Here is an 18,895-nt window from a genome sequence, read left to right on the forward strand (position 1 = left end):
GCCAAACATTAGAATCAACAAGCCAGAGAGGTCATAGCCTCACCTAGGATAACAACTGCAGAAAAATGTTTATCTCTCGCTATCAGCATGTCAGCCACTCTCACCTCCCTCCCCTTCCCATCTCCCACCTTGCCCTCAGCCACCTTCTTCCCAGGCTTGCACCCTCGCCTGCATGACCTCCATGAATGTGCACCGAAAAATTATTCTGTCAGAAAATGCTGGAGAAAGACTAAGGAAGGGGTAAAAAAAAAAAAAATCCAATAAAATAGAAGAACAGAGGGAGGAATCCCATTTTCCACCTGCCATTCCCAGCGCTGGCAGCATAATAGCAGGCATCCCGGTGTTGGGATAAGCTGTGATAACAAATAGCTCAATCTGCTCTGTGTCTTCATCTGCTGTTCTATCTCGCTCACACAAACAAACCCGCAGAATTATGATTAATGGTTAGGACTGAGGCCTGTCTCAGGTATGAAAGATGATCCAGCGTAGATCTTCACACAAAACACCGTGGTGAGGTCATGTGCCGCTTGATTTCTAAGAAATTACGAACACAAAAGGACAAGTAGAGTACACTGGTAGAGTATATTTGGATGACAGCGGGATGGTTAAATTCACAAATCGCAAAATCACCTTTATTAGTATAAGTGAAAATGACCCAGAATGTCTTTTTAAATTGTTCTATATTAAATATAGGAAAAAACGGAAACGAACCAACACTTTTTTTTACCCTCAGCCAGATATAGATCTGAATCCTGGTGTGAAGCAGGCTGTTCAACAGACTATCAGTGGAGTAAACGGTAATAAAATTCTTCTAACAAGGCTCTTTTATTGCCTTCCTACTGTTTTCATCTCATTTCAGACTATTGCCTCATACTCCTTAATGGCTTCAGATTCAAATTCCCCTTAATGAGGAGAGGAAGAGACTGAAAGCAGAGAAAAACCAGTGTCTGATATGAGCTGCCAGTGATACTGGCACTTGGTTAAAAGGTCAAGCCTTTCTAGGACACACTGGATCAGGCACACAGAAGGAATCGCCATCAAGAAAAGACTGAGGGCAATTTTTTGAGTTCAAGGGACTAATGGCAAGTTTTGGGGGGGTTTCTTGTTTTGTTTTGTGTGTGTGTGTTGGGGGGGGGGGGGTGCTTTTAAATTGACATTTTAGTTAAAACTCTCAGTTTATAAAATCTTTTAATCTATCAACACGCATCCATGTCACAAAAACATTATCTGTGAGAGAAAATGTCAGTAACAAAGTTAATTAGAGCCAAAAGGCTAATTTTTCTGTTTTACTTGTTCTGTATTGACAGAGATGTGCTGCAGGGACACTGATGGACATGGGCACCGAGCATTTGTCATCCATCAAGTAGTGAGGACAGCCTGCTGTCATCACTTCATGAGGCCCATTAATTTCATTATTTCGCTCACTGTCTGTCTCTCTCTGTTTTTCATCTCAGCTTGGATGTGGTGTCTCACAGTGACCTAAATATCTTCTGTCCTGTGTTGAAGACTGGAGAGAGAGAAAGGTTACAGGAGGATTGTGGACAAGCACATAAAGTCACAGATGCATACACACATATACATGCACGTTCAAAACAAAAGCACACACTTGCAGAACACAAGCATCTTTGTCAGCATTCGCACTCTGATCAGATGTACACATATACACACCGGCACAACTGCAAACACAAACACATCTTGGTGAAGTGCGGGGACATTTGAGGGTGGAAGTAATCTCCCATGAATATTCCATCCCAGCAGCAGCAAGCCATTTTAATTATCAGCCCCTCCCAGCCCCTCCGTGAGGTCTAGCCCAGGTAAATTAGGCTCAGCAAACACCCTGTCTTCAACCCCACCAAATTCAATATGATGTCAAATAGAGCACAGCAGTCACCAAGCACACACAAAGCATGCACTCTGTTGTGTGTGTGCACAGCACTGCTGGAGGGTCTAGAAACCGGTCACATGCATTTTTGTATATCTGAGTGAGAATGCAAGACAAAGAAATATGACAGGAACAGACTGTTGCTTGGTGTGTGATACAAAAGTACCAAAATCTTCACAAAAGCAATCAGTTTGGTTGAAAAACCATCAATAGTACCATTCAGTTAAAATAATACAATTCTGATTTAGCTTTGTCTGTAAGAGAAAACACATAATTCTTTCTGATTTTAACTTTCAGTTATACATGATCTCTTTCTTTCATTCTCTTTATTTAACCAGGTAAATGTCTCACTTTTTTCAGCTTTCCAGACATTTCCATAAGTGTAAAGGTAGCTTCATTATCTCAAAGACTGGATTGATTTCTTTTTTCTTCAAAGTCTACCAAGAACAGGGACCCAGAGTAATCATCACCACTTTGGAATGAAAAGAGAACAGATAATAAAATGATATCATGTAAATGACTCTATAAGGCAATTCCTTGTAAATCAGACAGATCGACGTCATGCTACACAGAAGAGTTTCTTTGGCTCATTCATTTACTTTACTGTTTTCTATCTTTACATCATGGCATATTTTGTCCCCCCAAAAAACAAACTTTAAATCAAATAGAAACAGTGCTTGGTTCGAAGTCGCTTCAAAACAAACTGAGTCGTGACAGATATGGTCTATATAGAAGTCAACAACATGTCAACAATACGTCACCTCCCCAGAATAGAATCAGAAAATTTTTAGCATCATTATACAGCATCCATTTATACAGGTATCAGGTATCAGGCTAGTGGGACAAATGGTACAGTAGTTGCAAATTATTAGTATTTTGGAAATGATGTGTGTGCATGAGTGTGTTAAAATGTGGAAAAGGCATGTGGTGGCCTGTTGCTACTACAGTAGGAGAGGATTGCTCATTTTTAGATTCATTTTATGGTGCATACACAATACAAAAAAAACATGGAAATTGTGAAGAGTGACAAGAACTTACAGAAGAAAATTGCTCAGAAATCTCCTAAAATGTAAATCCTCCATGGTAACAACTTCAGAATTCAAAACAATTATGATTAAAAACTTCAAAAGCAAGCCTGTTCATCCTTACTCTGATCCCTCAGCTGCGTAACTCCATTTGGAATCCAATCAGGTGAGACTAAGGTGCTCAAGTAAAGATATCTATCATCTCTTATCTGCTTGATGTTTAATCTACCCTTTCCCCACTCTCTGCTTTGGCCCATAGAACAAAATTGAGTGGAAACAGGCCTTAGCACAAACACAATCTTCAATCTTTTCTCTCCCTCTATACTTCCAACTATCTCCGGAGTGATCATAGAGACCCCTGAGTTGTTCTACTGCATTTAATGATCTCCCCAAATTGTTTTTTTTTCCAGCTCTGCAACTCTTCTAATCACAAATACATTCTCTGCCCAATCTGGAGAAACCTGCCTGCTTGGCAGACGATTACAATAATCAGGATTCATAAGACAGGTTCTTAACTAGCCAATCTGAAAAAAAAAACCACATGGGCTGGCGGTTTTCAGTTGACAGTATGCTTGGTGAAAGATTTGCCATTATATCTTTAAAGCAATGAAATTTAAACGTCACCCAGTAAATGAGGCCGCAATTCCAAATGTCATTTATCTTAAAATACACTTTGCTAAAAATAATCAGGTCTAATATGACAGTGCTGTAATAAATAATAACAAGGGAGTGTTTGTCTAAACTGTTTCAGACAAGAAGGTTAATTTAGCATATGGTTATTCTGATAACACTGTCCACCATTTTTAGTCCATATAAAGATTACACTAAAGATTAGAAATACCCCTCATTATACTCAATACTGTTGAATTAATACATAAACGACATCTTCCAAATTAACGATATAGTAGCTTCAGCAGTATCTCAATATTTTACAACCCATTTCAAACCAACAAAGAGATGTCTACACTGAAGAAGTGACACTGGTAAACAATGAGGTTTAAAGAAAAAATATATATAACAAAAAACAGTAAAAAAAAAAAAAAGACTCAAAAAAGGTCAAACATACCATACTCAGGGTGCTAGGGTTGGGGAAAAAGAGATGGGAGTAATGCTTGGTTGGGCTTTTATTAGATGCCATTGGTCATATATTCTAGAGATGGGCAGATTGATTCAAAAATCAATAGTATTGTTACCAATACTAATTTTTGACAGCCTATAACCCATTTAAACAACACATGCTGGCCTGAAGTGCTTTAAAGATAAAACTGAGGAACAAAATACGTGTATAACTGTTTACCACAACTAGAGACTATATAGAAAAGATGTACATTACCACTGTGTCATCATATGACATAATGAAGCCGTTTGCAATTGCAGCTAAGATTTTAGCTGCGCCTGCCGTGGTTGGCAGTTCTACATTCATGAACTGTTCTGGTGCAATGCACAGACATGCATATTTACTCATCATTGCTAAGCAACAAACCATTAAAACATTAGACTTTCATTCACTAAAACTGAAGTACAAACTTTTTGGAGGGGTTGTATTGGACAGATGGCCTTATTATTTGTTATTTGATATTTCCATTAAAACATATCAGTAGAAGCCAAACTCGTTTTTTGTATCAGGCTGTAAAAATGCCTTTTAATGCTGTTTAGTTTGGCAATTTAACATGGATGTTCACAGGAAAGGAGTTGCTTTTGGAAAAAGATTCAAGTGGCCACTAGAGTAGCATACAGTTTACTCTAGTGGCCACAGCTTTTGGCACTTCTGCTGATTTTATTTTTTCTGTCCCAGACATGATTGTCCAGATAACTATATCTGGACAAATTTCTATTGTACACAGTTTGATTTTCTAAACAAAATTCTATTCAGATAAGTAATAATGTACATCGTTTGACTATATGACAAATAGCTTGTATTAGAAACACTTGGCTTCAGCTGTGGATAGTGATTCTCATGAATCAGTCCTCCCATTTGAAAGCCGTGTAATAAGTCTACTGTCTTTAATGTGATTGGTTGTGCTGGATTTATACTGAATTCGAGCCATGTTGTGTGTGTTCTTTGTTCAGTGCAGGCACAGTTAAAAATATTGCCTTCTGAGAGTAATCCAGATGATAACTTCTCTATTTTATTTATTTATTTTGCTCTAATTGTGTTAAAGCTCAAAGCTGAAAGAATGCTTTAAATCATTTTCGAGCATTTATTGCTCTCCCCTTAGTGCTTATTGTGTCAAGTCAGATATGCTAGTTCTTGCTACTCTTTAACCTTTGAGAAAGGCTTCTACTGTCTCAAAGTAAGATTTATTATTTTATAGCTGTAAAAAATAATCTGAATGTGCAAATTGTAATTGACAGTGTGATACATGCTCAAGAGTTATCCCCATGTTTAAACAACTACTAAGTTATAATAGTAGAGTACAAAAACATTTTTAATGTAGACTTTCAATCCTGTATTATGTGTATTGTTCAACTTCTACTTGATTTGCTATGTGCACATCAAATATATTCAAATATACACAAAAACACCAAACTAAAACCCTGAACATGAGAACTAGGAACGAAACACTGAAAAACTAGATCTAAAACACCAGGAAACTAGAAATGAGGGACTAAACCTAAAACCAGGAACATGTGGAGACTTACACACATGAGGAGGTAAGATCCAACAAAAGGCAAAGGAAAACACAGGGCTTAAATATACAAGGGAGTAATGAGGGAATGGGAAACAGGAGGGGAACACAGCTGGGACTAATAAGACATACTAGATACACTTGACATAGGACATGGGACCGTCAAAATAAAACAGGAAATGGCACGAACATTGAACCAGAAAAATCACAGTGGCGCTAAAGAATAACTAAGGAACACGAAATACAAAAGCCAGAACATAGAATAAACAAAACCTAAACACGGAGTGATCCAACTCCGGATCATGCCAGTTCGATTTATCCCTAAAAGTGAAATGAGGGAGGGAGGGTTTAGTGAATGTGAGAAAATGTTCCTCTACTCTTTCTGTCAATGGTACTTGCTTTGTATGCTTCCTACTTGGCTACTACTGTGACTGCAGTAGACTTTATTTCACACAAATTAAGAATATTAAAGTTGCCAAGCAAACAGTAGCTGCCTCTGGTCACGTTTGAGTTCATATGATCTCAGTGTTTGTTTGCATGTGCCAGTACCTAAAGCACAAACACACAAATGGCCCATGTGTCTTTTGCGTGTGTCCTGAATATTATAGCAACATATGTTTTAAAATGATGACTCTTCAAAACACCAGCTTTACATCATTATGTGTCACAACACTTAATTCTGAGACAGAGGCAGCTCCACTTCCCACTATATAAGTGTCAGTTATGTTGTAGATGACAAGAGCTGCATGTTATATGTATGCAAAGATTGTTGCATTGCTCGTTACCACAGGTGGGACATGACGAAATACAAACACTTGATTACTACTTATGTAGAATTTTCAGGTATCTGTACATCAGGTGTCTGTAAGTACTTTTGAGCATTTATTTTACTGGCAACGTTTTACTTTTACGTCCAACAAATGTGAAGGATGGCATACATTTTGGACTTTTAACTGTATTTTCATGTGTCTTACAGCAAGCTATTCATACTGTACCAAAGTATTGAAGTAACAGAAAAACAATTAAACACAGAAAAGTTCCTTTTCACACTACTATAGATTTTTTTTGACAAAGTGCTTGCAGTTAAATAAATAAATAAAACACATTTTCTGTTAATTAACAGAAACTTTCTGCTTTATAATTAGAAGTTATTAAAGTTTTTACACATTCATTTCTCTTAGTTTAAGCCCAAAGAGGTGACAGTTGAAATTGCACTTCTTTTTCCTATACAGCGACATCTCAGAGATTAAATGTGCCGTTAAACTACTTTACAGGCCTTTCACTGGTCCAACCCACTTAAAGTGGCACGTATGTGGCTCATGATGTAAAATGAGTTTGACATCCATGCTATAAACAGTATACTGTCTGTTTAGCGGATGGAACTCAGCCAAGATTAAATGAAGCTCATAGGTGGTGTGTTTCCTGGTCAAAATAGCAAGGGAAATCCATATTTGGGGGACTACTTAATCCCCTTGATTCGCAGAAATAAAAGACAAGTTTGAGATTCATGTTTTGGAATTTACTTAGGCTTTATTATTTATTTATTTATTTTTAGCTATTTGGGTTAGGATTGGGGATTAGCTCCAAAAATACTTTGTTTTTCATTATTATAATACAATATAGTATAGTTAATATAGTATTCACAATAAATTACAAACAATTTTAAAGTAAAGTGTGTTGCTACCTTACTGACACATTTATCACTGAAGATTTTGCCAGAGGTTTACAGAATCAGTGTTTGTTACTGATTACAGTGGATGATAACAGGCTAATGGGCATACTGAATGGTATAGGTGGCACCTCCTGGAGATATATATTTAACTGATAACAGCTACTTAATGGGCTGATAATACCCAGTATTCTTTGTACTGAACATGCCGAGACTGCAACATTATGTAAAAGGAAAGAGGCCCTGAGGGGGTCGGCCCCCACCTTCATTCTGTTGTCTCAGACTTTCATCCATTTTTCTACTGGATGCTTTTTTATTTTAGTAGAAAACAACAACTTCTCATCTGTGACAAATTTAATTAAAGGCTTGAAGTTATGCTAAGTATCAAACCTTAGAGGTTTTTATTTATTTATTTGTTTTAACTTTTATTATTGTCGTGGTGCTGGATGATTCTGTGTGTGTCGTCTAGAGAAAAGTTGCTGGTTGCAAAGGCGAATCAAAAGTCAAGGGAGGAAGCCAGAAGTGAGATTGGAGCTTGAAGACAAGACTTTCGGATAATCCGAGATAATCCCCTGGGTAGAATCTCGGTCAAAAAAAGCAACACATGGTGTCAGACACAAAGAGTGTGAAGGCAGGCAGGAGGGCAACTTCACAGCCACAGTTCAGACTGGGACTGCTGAAATCAGCTGTCAGCTTTACAAGTCTGCCACAAGTCATGTAAGTTCTCAAACACTTAGCAAAGCCAAAAGAGACAATTCAAAAGCTCCAAAGTTCCTGAGCTAATTTATGCTTCAAAGTTTAGGCAAAGAGAAAATCAAAACTTTCCTTCTGGAAAGTAATTTTGAGTTAGAATAAAGTCACTGTGGCTAACTTTCAAATAAATCTAAGTCATGCCCATCTGTGATGAGGGGAGATGATCAGACTTCAATGGTAATTGACTTAATTGATTACAGGGATTGCTACCGGTGAGCGAGGTGTGAGAGACAGAACATCTGCGGCGGTGTCCCATGGTTTTTAATCAAGAGAAGTAGAGGACATCCTCTCATCTCTTAAAAAGCGGACCACAAAAGACAGCTAAAGGACAGCAGTTTTAGATCTAGGAGAGAAGATAAAAACATTAGATTTTAAAAAGAATAAGTATCCTTTGCAGGAGATAAAGACTACACTCTCTGTTTTCTTTAAAAAAAAAACTCATGTGTGGGTGTTGAGTTTGTGCACAAAGGCCTCATTACTTGTTTCCCATCAGGATCACAGCTCCCTTCCACCCACCTATGTTCTACAGTCATTAGCACAAAAAACATTAAACTAACACTAAAACTGATTTGCACCAAACATGCATACATACAATGCTGCTTCTCACCTTTGTCGCCCTTAGTCTTACTTTCCCCTCCACTAGATTCTCTCACGCCCTGCCTCACAAAGCATCCGTCCCAATGGTAATCCCGCAGACTCTTTAAAATCATTCTGCACGCCGATACTCTGCCTGAGATTAAGATGGACCTTGTCTCATTAGTGCCTCATTAACACATCAGATAGCTGGCTTAATAGAGCATCAGAGAGGAGGTGCAGAGAAAACATTAAAAAATGGGGGTGAAAAAAGGAAGGAAAGTAGGAAGAGATAAAGAAAGGGAAAAGAAAGGGATTTGAATGCATCAAAATTACTATATGGTCAGAGACTTTAGTGGGAGTTTGTTGCTCGTCAGAATCTCCAGCTTCGAACTGCATCTGGGAGGGCCTTGCTTTTAGAAATCTGAACATCATTAGAGAGTCAGAAGGGAAGGTGGGGATGTTTTTCTTGGAAATAAAATGAAATATTTATTATTAGAACTAGTCTCAAAGGACCGTTTTTTTTTTTTTTTGGTTGTTTTTTTTTTTACAGGCAGTGGGTCAAGCAGAGAACCAACAAGAGATTCAAGTAAAGCATACTGAGGACATGAACAGAGAAAAATTGTCACGTAAACACTGCATCTATTACTCTGCAGCCAATCAGTAAGAGCCCACACTTTCATCTGTGGTCCTGCAGGAAAACATATTTTGTCTTGGACAAAAAAAGGTTTACAGAAAAAGTTAAAATTACTTTGAAGACCACATTTACATGTGCATTCTATTTGGTCATATTTGCAAAGTCTATACTTAAAGAAAAGTAATTCAGCTACAACAGTGCTGGCCAAAACACAGTGTGATCTTAAAGCGAGCAAATATCCTCATGCGTGTTTTATCAATGAAACTCCCCAATGTAGTTCTACTGACTGTCTCAACATACTCAGCTGACTACCCCCCACTGTAGCCCTGCAGGCTTGCTCTCTCCCAATTCAAACAAATCTTTCTCTCGTGCAATTAGCAGCAGAGGCCTAATTCCTGTGTCCTCGGCTCCCACTGCCAACCCATTTACCCTGTAGGCCACTGCTGCAGCCAGCTCCAATATAAGTCAGCAGGCCGCAGCCTGCTGGCTTAACATAGAATAAATCCCCCACATATCAATGTGGTTTAAGCTGAGCAGGCTGATATATCTGCTCGCGCGATAGGGGGTCAGGCTAGACTGGCAGGATGCCAGCTGGGACAGTCAAAACTACTGATGTAGAACTTGTGACACAAATGACACATACATGTACATGTAATGTACATGTATGTGTCATTTGTAATGTAATGTAATGTAATGTTCTTACTTGTAGGTGCTATGTAAATTAATGTAGTGCCAGGTGTATGACCACCTCCTTCAGTTTAGAGTGCTCTTATAGAAAGAGAAAAAGGTGCTCTTGCAATTTGCATTAAATATTTTTAGCAGGGTGGACCACAGAAAGTAATTAATGGTTCAAGGCCATCAAAAGAGAGTTTTATATATTTATATATTTATATAGAGAGGTTTCACAGGGGCTGTTTAAACAAATAACAAACTGCAAAACTGACAAACTGATACCTTTGAACTACCCAGATGAGTAACCCATATCGGTTCCTTGTCACCATAACACCAGCCCATGGATTTTCTGATCAACCTTGCTGTTAAGAGTCCTGGTGCAATCATGTTTAATTGTTGTGCTATGGGAAGAGACTAACATCTGGCAATATTTTTTAGTATGTAGTAACAATAGTAAATGGCATCAAAGGGTGAGCCTTAAAACACCTGGGTTAAAATTAAAATGTTCACATTTTTATTAATAGGGTGAATGTTTTTGTTATGACTGTATAACTTTATTCAAAGAAAGGAGAGGTTGGGGCAAGCGAATCAGACGTGCTTAACCAATGTGCAGGGCAGAGACTTTCAGCATAGGAAAAACAAGCAGTGTTAAATCAAGAAACTGTCCATTTGTCTTTTTTCATTTATCTATTATGTAATAAGATGAGTAAGAAAATGATCAAGGAAATGTAAAAAATAATTTACAATGAACTCTGATGTCGGGTATTAGATCTATGAGTCTGTATGTAGGCTGCAAACTCCTAGAGAGTGCACTGTATTCTGAATGTGTGTTTTAATAATAAAGCATGTAGACACATAAGTAAAAATAAAAAATGGTTTAAGAGCTTTCACTTTCCACATATCGATCTATAATGAAAATCATGTAGATTGTGCTGTGATTTCATATTTATTTAGCAGTTTTATTTTTGAGAGTATAATTCACATTCATTGCCTAGAAAAAACCACTTGTCCTCTATCTTCTGAAATCAAAGAATCATTATGTAAAAAATTACTAACAATTTTAAGCTAGAAAGTACATTGCATATGCACAGTGTGAAAAGGGTATGACAAGGTGTAATCATGATATAATTAAGTGTATTTATAAATCAAAAGTACAGCACCATGACAGGGATTTTTACAGTTTTTGACACATTCATGGGTCTACTTGGAAGTTGCACTTCTAAAAATATTTTAATATTTTTAGAAGTGCTATTCTTTTGTTTAATATAGAATATTTTTTATCTACATTTAGTCAGTCTCATCACTTCATGAATAGTTCAAGTGCTTGTGCTTCCATGTCATGTCTGCACTAGCTATTAAAAATATATGCCACACCATGTACCTGACTGCCAATGTTGTACTTATAGATAACTATGAAAAACTGTGTTTCTTATTAAACAGAAGCAGCTACTCAAGTTAGCAGACACCCACAGCTCTCTCCTTTCCTGTTAGATAAACAACTGAAGTTAACGTTTGTTCTATAGGACAGGGCAGTAAAGTAAATTATGGCGAATAATCACATGATGCCAGCAGCTGTACAATAACTGCCAAACTGCCTTGATTTCTGCTGCACCTGTTATTGAATAATGACAGAACAACACGCAGGTTTCACACCGGCAGCAATTCATCATCACACATCGACAGCCAGCTCGCAGATGAGGAAGAGTGGACAGAGAAAGAGAAAGAAAGAATGAGATAAAGGTGAAAAGAGAAATGCAGAAGCATGAATAATGGAAAGAGTGTGGTGTGTGTATCCCTGGAGCTTGCAGAATTACTCTCACTTTGCAGCATTTAATCAATGACTCTCCGTCTATATTTTAATCCCCCTCTGCATTTTTCCTGCTTTACTCCCACTATGGCATTTCATAGTGGGGTCATTTGTGTAGCAATTTGCTGTACACGGTTATATAAAAACGTAACACCCGATATGCAGCCGAAGAGGAAGAGCAACATCTCGAATTTTGACCTTGACAGATGAGTTTCTGCTCTTTTAGAGCATTAAGCCTAACTTTCCTCCCCTTATCTTCCCTGTAATTTATCAAATGCAAAATACACTGGGTGCCTGGATTATTTACTATGTGGCTCTTTTTTTTCCCCCTAAACTGATTTTTTATTTAGGGAATTTGGCTTTCTCATGAAAGTGTGATGCAGGTCCAGTGTTACTTATTTTCATGCTTAGCTTTTTCATTTTAAAATATGTTGAAATAATGCATATTTATGAGTATGCTGACAAGGTTGCACAAGTTGTCAGGAGCGTTAAGAAAAGTTTTAGACAATGGCAAATGCACTGCATCGCTGACTGATTTAACAATGTTAGAATTGGAAGAGAAAACATGGTTTGACAGCTTTTATTTTTACTAGAACTATTTCATATTTTGTTCGTAAAATATTTTTAGAAAATTAAGGCAAACATAAATTCTTGCATTTTATGCTGTCAGTCAGCCAAAGTCTGTTAACAGCTATTGTGTTGTTTTTTTCAGTTGTTCTTGTTAATTTAAATGACAAACATTTGAAGTTACTCCTTTTTTACAGGCAAGTGCAACAAAATCTAGAATGCTTGCTATCGCACAACTCCGACTCAAAATCTAGTGTGCCACAACATGGTGTAAATGATAAGAACTTCAGGCACTTGTAATCCCTGCTCTACTCCATCATGACCTTTTTGGTACATACTACAGCAGTATTCCCAAACCATCACAAAAAACCGCGTATAACAAATACTGGTACATCCCTCCCTGACTGGGACAAGGCCATGAAGAGTTCAGGGAAGCGTCAGCTCCTGCAGCTGCTACTGTGTTTGCTCTACAAGAGAGAGATCTTTTGCTTTGGCAGAGACTAAATTAACAAGGCCTCCTGTAATTAAGCTAGTTTATTGGCCCTAGGGGAGTCTTTTCTTCTTGTACAATTCCCATTCAGCCTTGTTTATATCCCTTTCTTCTTTCTCCAATTCCCTAAACCACAGAATGTGCAATTTTCATCATACGTACACACATTTGTGCATTCCCTAATACAAAGATCCCACACATCTACATAAACACCACTGACAAGAAATGTTACTTAATTGTCCAAAACATTTGCAATAGCACATCGGTACAAATGCACACAAATTTGTTTGCTCAAAATCCAAGACAAACCTGCGCAGATGATGAAAAACACACAAACACAGCAGTCATCAAATACTCTGTCCACAGAGTCTTTTGTAGCACACACACCATACACTGATTACACATTACACACATATACGTATGCACTGGAGAGAAGAAAACATTGGCTAATGATGTGCATCGGATCACCTCAAAGATTTGGGCTCAAGTCTGAATCGCACATCTGTCATCCCACACGTCTCCGTTTTTCTTCCGCTTTCAATTATATATTTATCTTTGTAGTGGCTGAGTGATGTGTTGAGCCCCGATCTGCCACTGATCCTCCGCCCAGATTCGACAGAAATAGAACGCTCTCCTTATCCCACTATCAACCCCTCCACCCCCCACCCTTTATCCCCCCTGAGGCTTATGCAAATAGCTTTCCTGTGATTTCACTTCCTTTCCTTGGTCAGGTATTGTGGTTTTCCTCCCAGAATTCTCTTGGCAACAGTATAACAGGTTTAAAACAGGTAAACAACTAAAAATGAGTGGGATAGAAAACATAGAGGTGAAAGCTGAAAAGAGAGCGGCGCTCACAGAGAAGGACGCACATCAAGGGAGGTGTCGGTCTTTAATCAAACCTTAGCTGGAGGTTGATTTGATGTTTGCAGTATTACTTTAAATGATTTCTTTTTCTTATGTGAGTGGGTCCTCTCGGGGTGGGGAGGCTCTTTGCATGGATCCATTTTTTTTTTAATCCAACAAAGATCAAAATGAAAATCATAAGTAAAGAGCAACATAAGTTTTCAAACCATGTTCATTTATTTACCTGCAGGCAAACTCACCAGGTTTATTGATTATTATTTTTTAATAAAAATAGTATGTTTATAGTTCATTGATATAGTTCCCCAAACAGAAATAGTTGGATTAAAGCTGCTGCTGTCCTTTGGCTATTTTCAAAGTACATGGTTCATTACCTTTATAGCTGTATGTCTCCAGTGGTCTCTAGACAAGTTTTATTTTCTGTTTCTCTGTTTTCTTTTTCTTTTTTTTCTTTTAAGGGGTTTAATTTGGAACCGTCATGTGCTATATTCATGCCATACTCACTGGACAGGCCCACTCCTCTATGAGCTGTGCTGCGAAAACTGGATCTGAATTGGCGTGGAGACTGAGTTACATTACTCTGACACTGAGATGACAGCTGAAAGCATCAGAAAATCATGGAAGCAGTGGCAGAAAAAATTGATTGGTTGAAGAGAAATGTGTGAATATGCAGCCAGTTGCTTGAGCTTGAGGCAGGGAAAGAAACTGATTTCAAACTCACTTTTTGATACTCTTCGTGGTTTGCATTTTCCTGTGCGAGACATTTCATGTTCATTCACACTGAGTAATTATCTCTGTACTGCAGCTGCTATTTGTAGCGAGTCCACCCAGTCATAGATTTTCATCTCGCTTGTTTTGGCCTCTGTATTATTACTGTTGTCACTGCAATGCAAACTGAACATCCAGCTGTGAAGACTTTTTCTAAAGTATTTTGGAATGTCTGAAAAAGTCATGCTTGGTAAAGACTGATCTCAAATGAAGATACTGTTTACATCTGCAGGGGCGTCAAGGCCAACCTAACTTTTTAAATCTTCCATTAGGGAGATCATACAAGATCTATCTTATCTGTACATAAGATTTAACCAGAAAGGGCACATTTTAAGTCCAAAAATCACCTTTGTCCTTGATAAAAAGCATCTCTTGCTATTAATACATTTGTATTGTATCATTCTACACCTGGGTGTCCCAAAAGAATATTTATGCAGGTATGAAAACTTGGCCTCACTATATTTCCATTACAGCTGCTTCTGCTTTACATTAAAGGAGTTGACTAATATTTTTACAACAGATATCACTTCCTGGTATAGTCTAACTTTTCACAATTCTTGTAGGAGCACAGACAGTGAATTTGTTAATGAATTAATCTGTTAGGAACCACAGCAGAAGTGTTAATTGGTCCTGGATTGTAAAACAGACAGGTAATACAGAAACTGTGTTCAGACTACATTTTTGTCTACTCCTGCTCACACATGTTCACTTATTTTTAGCAACTCACAAAAATGCTTTAATAAATGCAAGTTTACACACAGACACTGAAATACTGCAAGCACACATATAGGCTCATACCCTCCAAGCAAACGGGACATACAAGACAGCTCAACACTGTCCGATTTGTCAAAACAATGTGATTACAGGGACACAAAGTGAGAAAGAGATAGAGATTGGACTTCACTTACAGACTAAAGAAGAAAAATGGGAAAACAGAGAGGGACAGTGAAGTTTAAAGCACAAAAGAAAAACAAAAAGCAGGGTTGTACTGCAGACTACATGACTCAGTCCAAGGATTAGGCTTACTGCAAATCTGACAGGTTGCCTTAAAAACACTGGTCTAAAGCAAACGATGAAATAAAATAATGCGTTGAGAGCAGGGGCCCTGGGAACAGTACAACTGCCTGACAGAGATAAGGATGACAGCTATAGTCATGTCAGCCATGTAATGCCATACCTGTAGGAGTCTAAATGTGCTAAAGGCATGTGGAAGAAAACACATGCACATGTGTGCTTGAGTTTTGGTGGGGGATTTTACAGGGAGGCCAACTGCAGGGCCCAACAGCAAAGATGCTGAGGACAAAACGTGAGCTCATCATAACTCACGTGTCACAGTGACTCCACAGACTGCTACGATAAACACACCCACTGGCCTGGATTATTGAACCACTAAATAACTGAAACAAATTCATGCTGAATTAAATGTAATTCAGTTTTCACAGTGGAGTCACGCTCCAAAATCATTACCAAATTTAACATAATCTGCATCCACCCGAGTTAAATAGTTAACACTTTGGCTTGTCTAGTAAATTTGATTTGTTTCAATTTATGACACAATATATTCAAAATCATCTCATGTATATTTGCTTTATATTGTTTTGTTACTGCTTCATGTGCTTTGAATTAATAATTTTTTCTCTCTCTTTTGAGTGACCTGTCTGTTGCTCCACGCATTCATAGTTTAATAAAGAGGAGGCTGAGGGTTGAACTGTTTGAAATACTGAAGCCAAAGAAATAGACTGAACCATTGGAGGTGACAGCAGGAGGGGAATTGGCTTCCTTTGTACTGAGTTTAATTATGGTAGCTGCAGGTTTCGCCCTTTGCTTTTATAATTGGTTGCTCCATTAGAATATAGGTTTGCTCTGACTTACTTATGGCTCTGTCACACTAGAGTTAAAACAGGAGCGGAACCTCCTGGTGGTTGGATGATGATTGCATTGTGTGTGTGTTTTTTTGTTAGTTGTTGTTGTGTGTGTGTCTGTTTCGGGGGGCATTCAACAACTGATTGCAAGTATTAAGGTAGGTAATGACAACCTCTGGCAGAGTTTTCAATCACCCAGTGGTAGGCGACCTGTCTCCAAACAGTTGTGATCCAACTTGAACTGACTTCAATGACCCTCAGATTTGATTGATGAATGTTTGAAAATAATTGCTATCTATTTTATAGATAGACTGATAACTCCACAGACTGAGTACAACCTTCCTGTGACTTGTCTCTTTCCAGAGAGGGACTTCACTCAAATTGTGTCAACTGGTTGTATTTAAATTATATTCCTATGTAAAAGAAAGGTTCCTGAGTGCCTAATTCATTTTGCAGTTAAATCACCATCCTGCAGAAACTACCTCACGATAGGTCTATGAGTTTCTGGCTGGACTCTGGATGTAAGTAGTTAATGTGCTTTTTTTTTCAATTTCTGTGCAAGTAGAGAGCAACAATTGCATATAATTGTCAAGTTGACCACATTCAACCACAGACTGATAGCACACTGACAGCAGACTGACTCTGTGTTACTTGGGTCATTTTAAAGAAAATGCCAAACTGCAAATGATTGCAGACCTGGACCCCATCTTTGAAGCAACCATTTCAAAAGCAACAAGAGTGAGAGTATATTGCACATGGCTGCAATGATTTTGCAATAATTTTTACCAGACCATGCATTATTATTAGTTTTCTGCTTTATTTCCCCCACATTTCATATATAACTTGAGTCCTTTTGATGTAAACTGCAAAAAAGTAGGACAAATTAATGGGTAACTTCAAAAATGTAAAATTCTTTTCATTTGTATTTTTAAAATAAATAAATCCACTAATAAGAATTATATATATATATATATATATATATATGTATATGTGTGTGTGTGTGTGTGTGTGTGTGTAATATTATGTAAGTCTTCAGCACTCTTGCACTCTCACTTCTATTTGAAACAACCCCCTTCAGGTGGGCACAATCACGGAGTCCAAATCACCATCAGGGTGTATACCTCACCCCTGACGTCGTTGCCCACCTCTCAATTTTAAATACACTTAGTCATTGAGGGTTAGCAGGAGGGACTATGCGCTTACCTGCTGCTCCTTGGCAGGTAGCTCCATGCCCTCCTGGGTTTTAATTGCACCTTAGAACACATATGCATCAACACTACAATGAGCGGGTGGAGGGAGGTTTGGAGTCTTCTCCCACCCCCATTCTCTGCGGCCTGCTGGAGCGGGAGGGCTAGTAGGAGGAGTTGGCCGTCCGACTGCGGTCTGGGGTGTGGGGCCTCCCTGCTGCTGCGGAGTCGGGGTGGTCTGCCTCTCCCCACCGCAGGGAAAAGGGTAACACCACCTGGGTCTGGGTGCAATTCCCCCCTCCAGGGGCAAGGGTACCTAGACCCGGTTTGTAGAGTACGCTTGGGGAGTGTGATTGTGTGTACAGCGTCTCTTTATGTCTGTCTCCACGTTGGTTGAGTGTGGAGTGAGTGCATATGAGAGCATGAGGGTGGGAATGGATGTTTGTGTCTGTGTGTGCCTGTATGTCTGTGTCTATATGTCAGGTTGGGTATCAGACGCCACCTCTCTGGGGACACCTCAGGCCCTCCAAGGTTTGGAGGCCTATCTCCACCCACCACCACTTCCCCTGCCGGTGGCGGACTCCCTCAGGTGTCGGTGTGTTGGTGGTTCTTTGTGTCTGGGGGTGGGCGTCCGGGTGCACACCGGCTCACTCCTTGGCGGCCACTTGTCGGGGCCTGGGGCCTGGGGCTCGCTCGGGCCCCTTTGGAGGTGGGGTGCCCCCGGCCTCTCGGCCTAGGGCTCGGTCACTCAGGCGCAGCTGGGGGCCGGCGGAGCTCACGGGCGCGTCACTGCAACTCCCCCTGACTTCTGCTCCGCGGCTGCTGGGCGAGCCCTCATCTGGGACTCTCCTCAGCTCTTACTGGGACAGTGGCGCGGCTGCCCCTCTGTTGGTCTTCCATGGTCTCTTGTGTTCTGGGGGCCTCTGGATGTCTGGAGTTTTGATCTCCTCCATACCCGCTTCACACCCTGGAGGACGGGGCTGTGGCCCCCCCCACACTCCCTAGCAGATCATTACATGGAGAAACCTTTGGAATGCAAGCATGCTGATCCACACAGGTATGCACACATGGGTATTCACAGACGCGGACTAAAGCTTTCTTGGCTGCTGCCTCAAAGCACACTGTGCGCTGTCTATCTTGCGTGCTGCACAATATCGTTTATTACTTAGTAAATATTGATATCTATGACTAGCTAGTTTATTGTGATGGTGCTTTGTTTTCTCTATTATTATGTTGCTCTTTGTTGTTTGCTGTCTCCTCTGTTTGTTTTTGTTTGTTTGTTTTTTTTTTGTTTTTTTTCTCCATACAGGTGACCCAGGAGTTTTTTTTTTTTTTCTCTCTCTTCCCCCCCCTTCTCACCGTCTCTTCTCCCCTTTGGTTTTCTTTCTTTCTCTCCCCCTCTCTCTCTCATTCATTCCCCCTGTCCTATTTATTAAAAAAAAAAAAAAAAAATGACAAAGGATGAACTGAAGCTCTGCCATCACGTAATGTCGCATACTGCTGTTTCTGATG

The sequence above is a fragment of the Rhamphochromis sp. 'chilingali' genome, assembly GCF_963969265.1.
Source record: "Rhamphochromis sp. 'chilingali' genome assembly, chromosome: 17".
Classification (NCBI taxonomy): Eukaryota; Metazoa; Chordata; class Actinopteri; order Cichliformes; family Cichlidae; genus Rhamphochromis; species Rhamphochromis sp. 'chilingali'.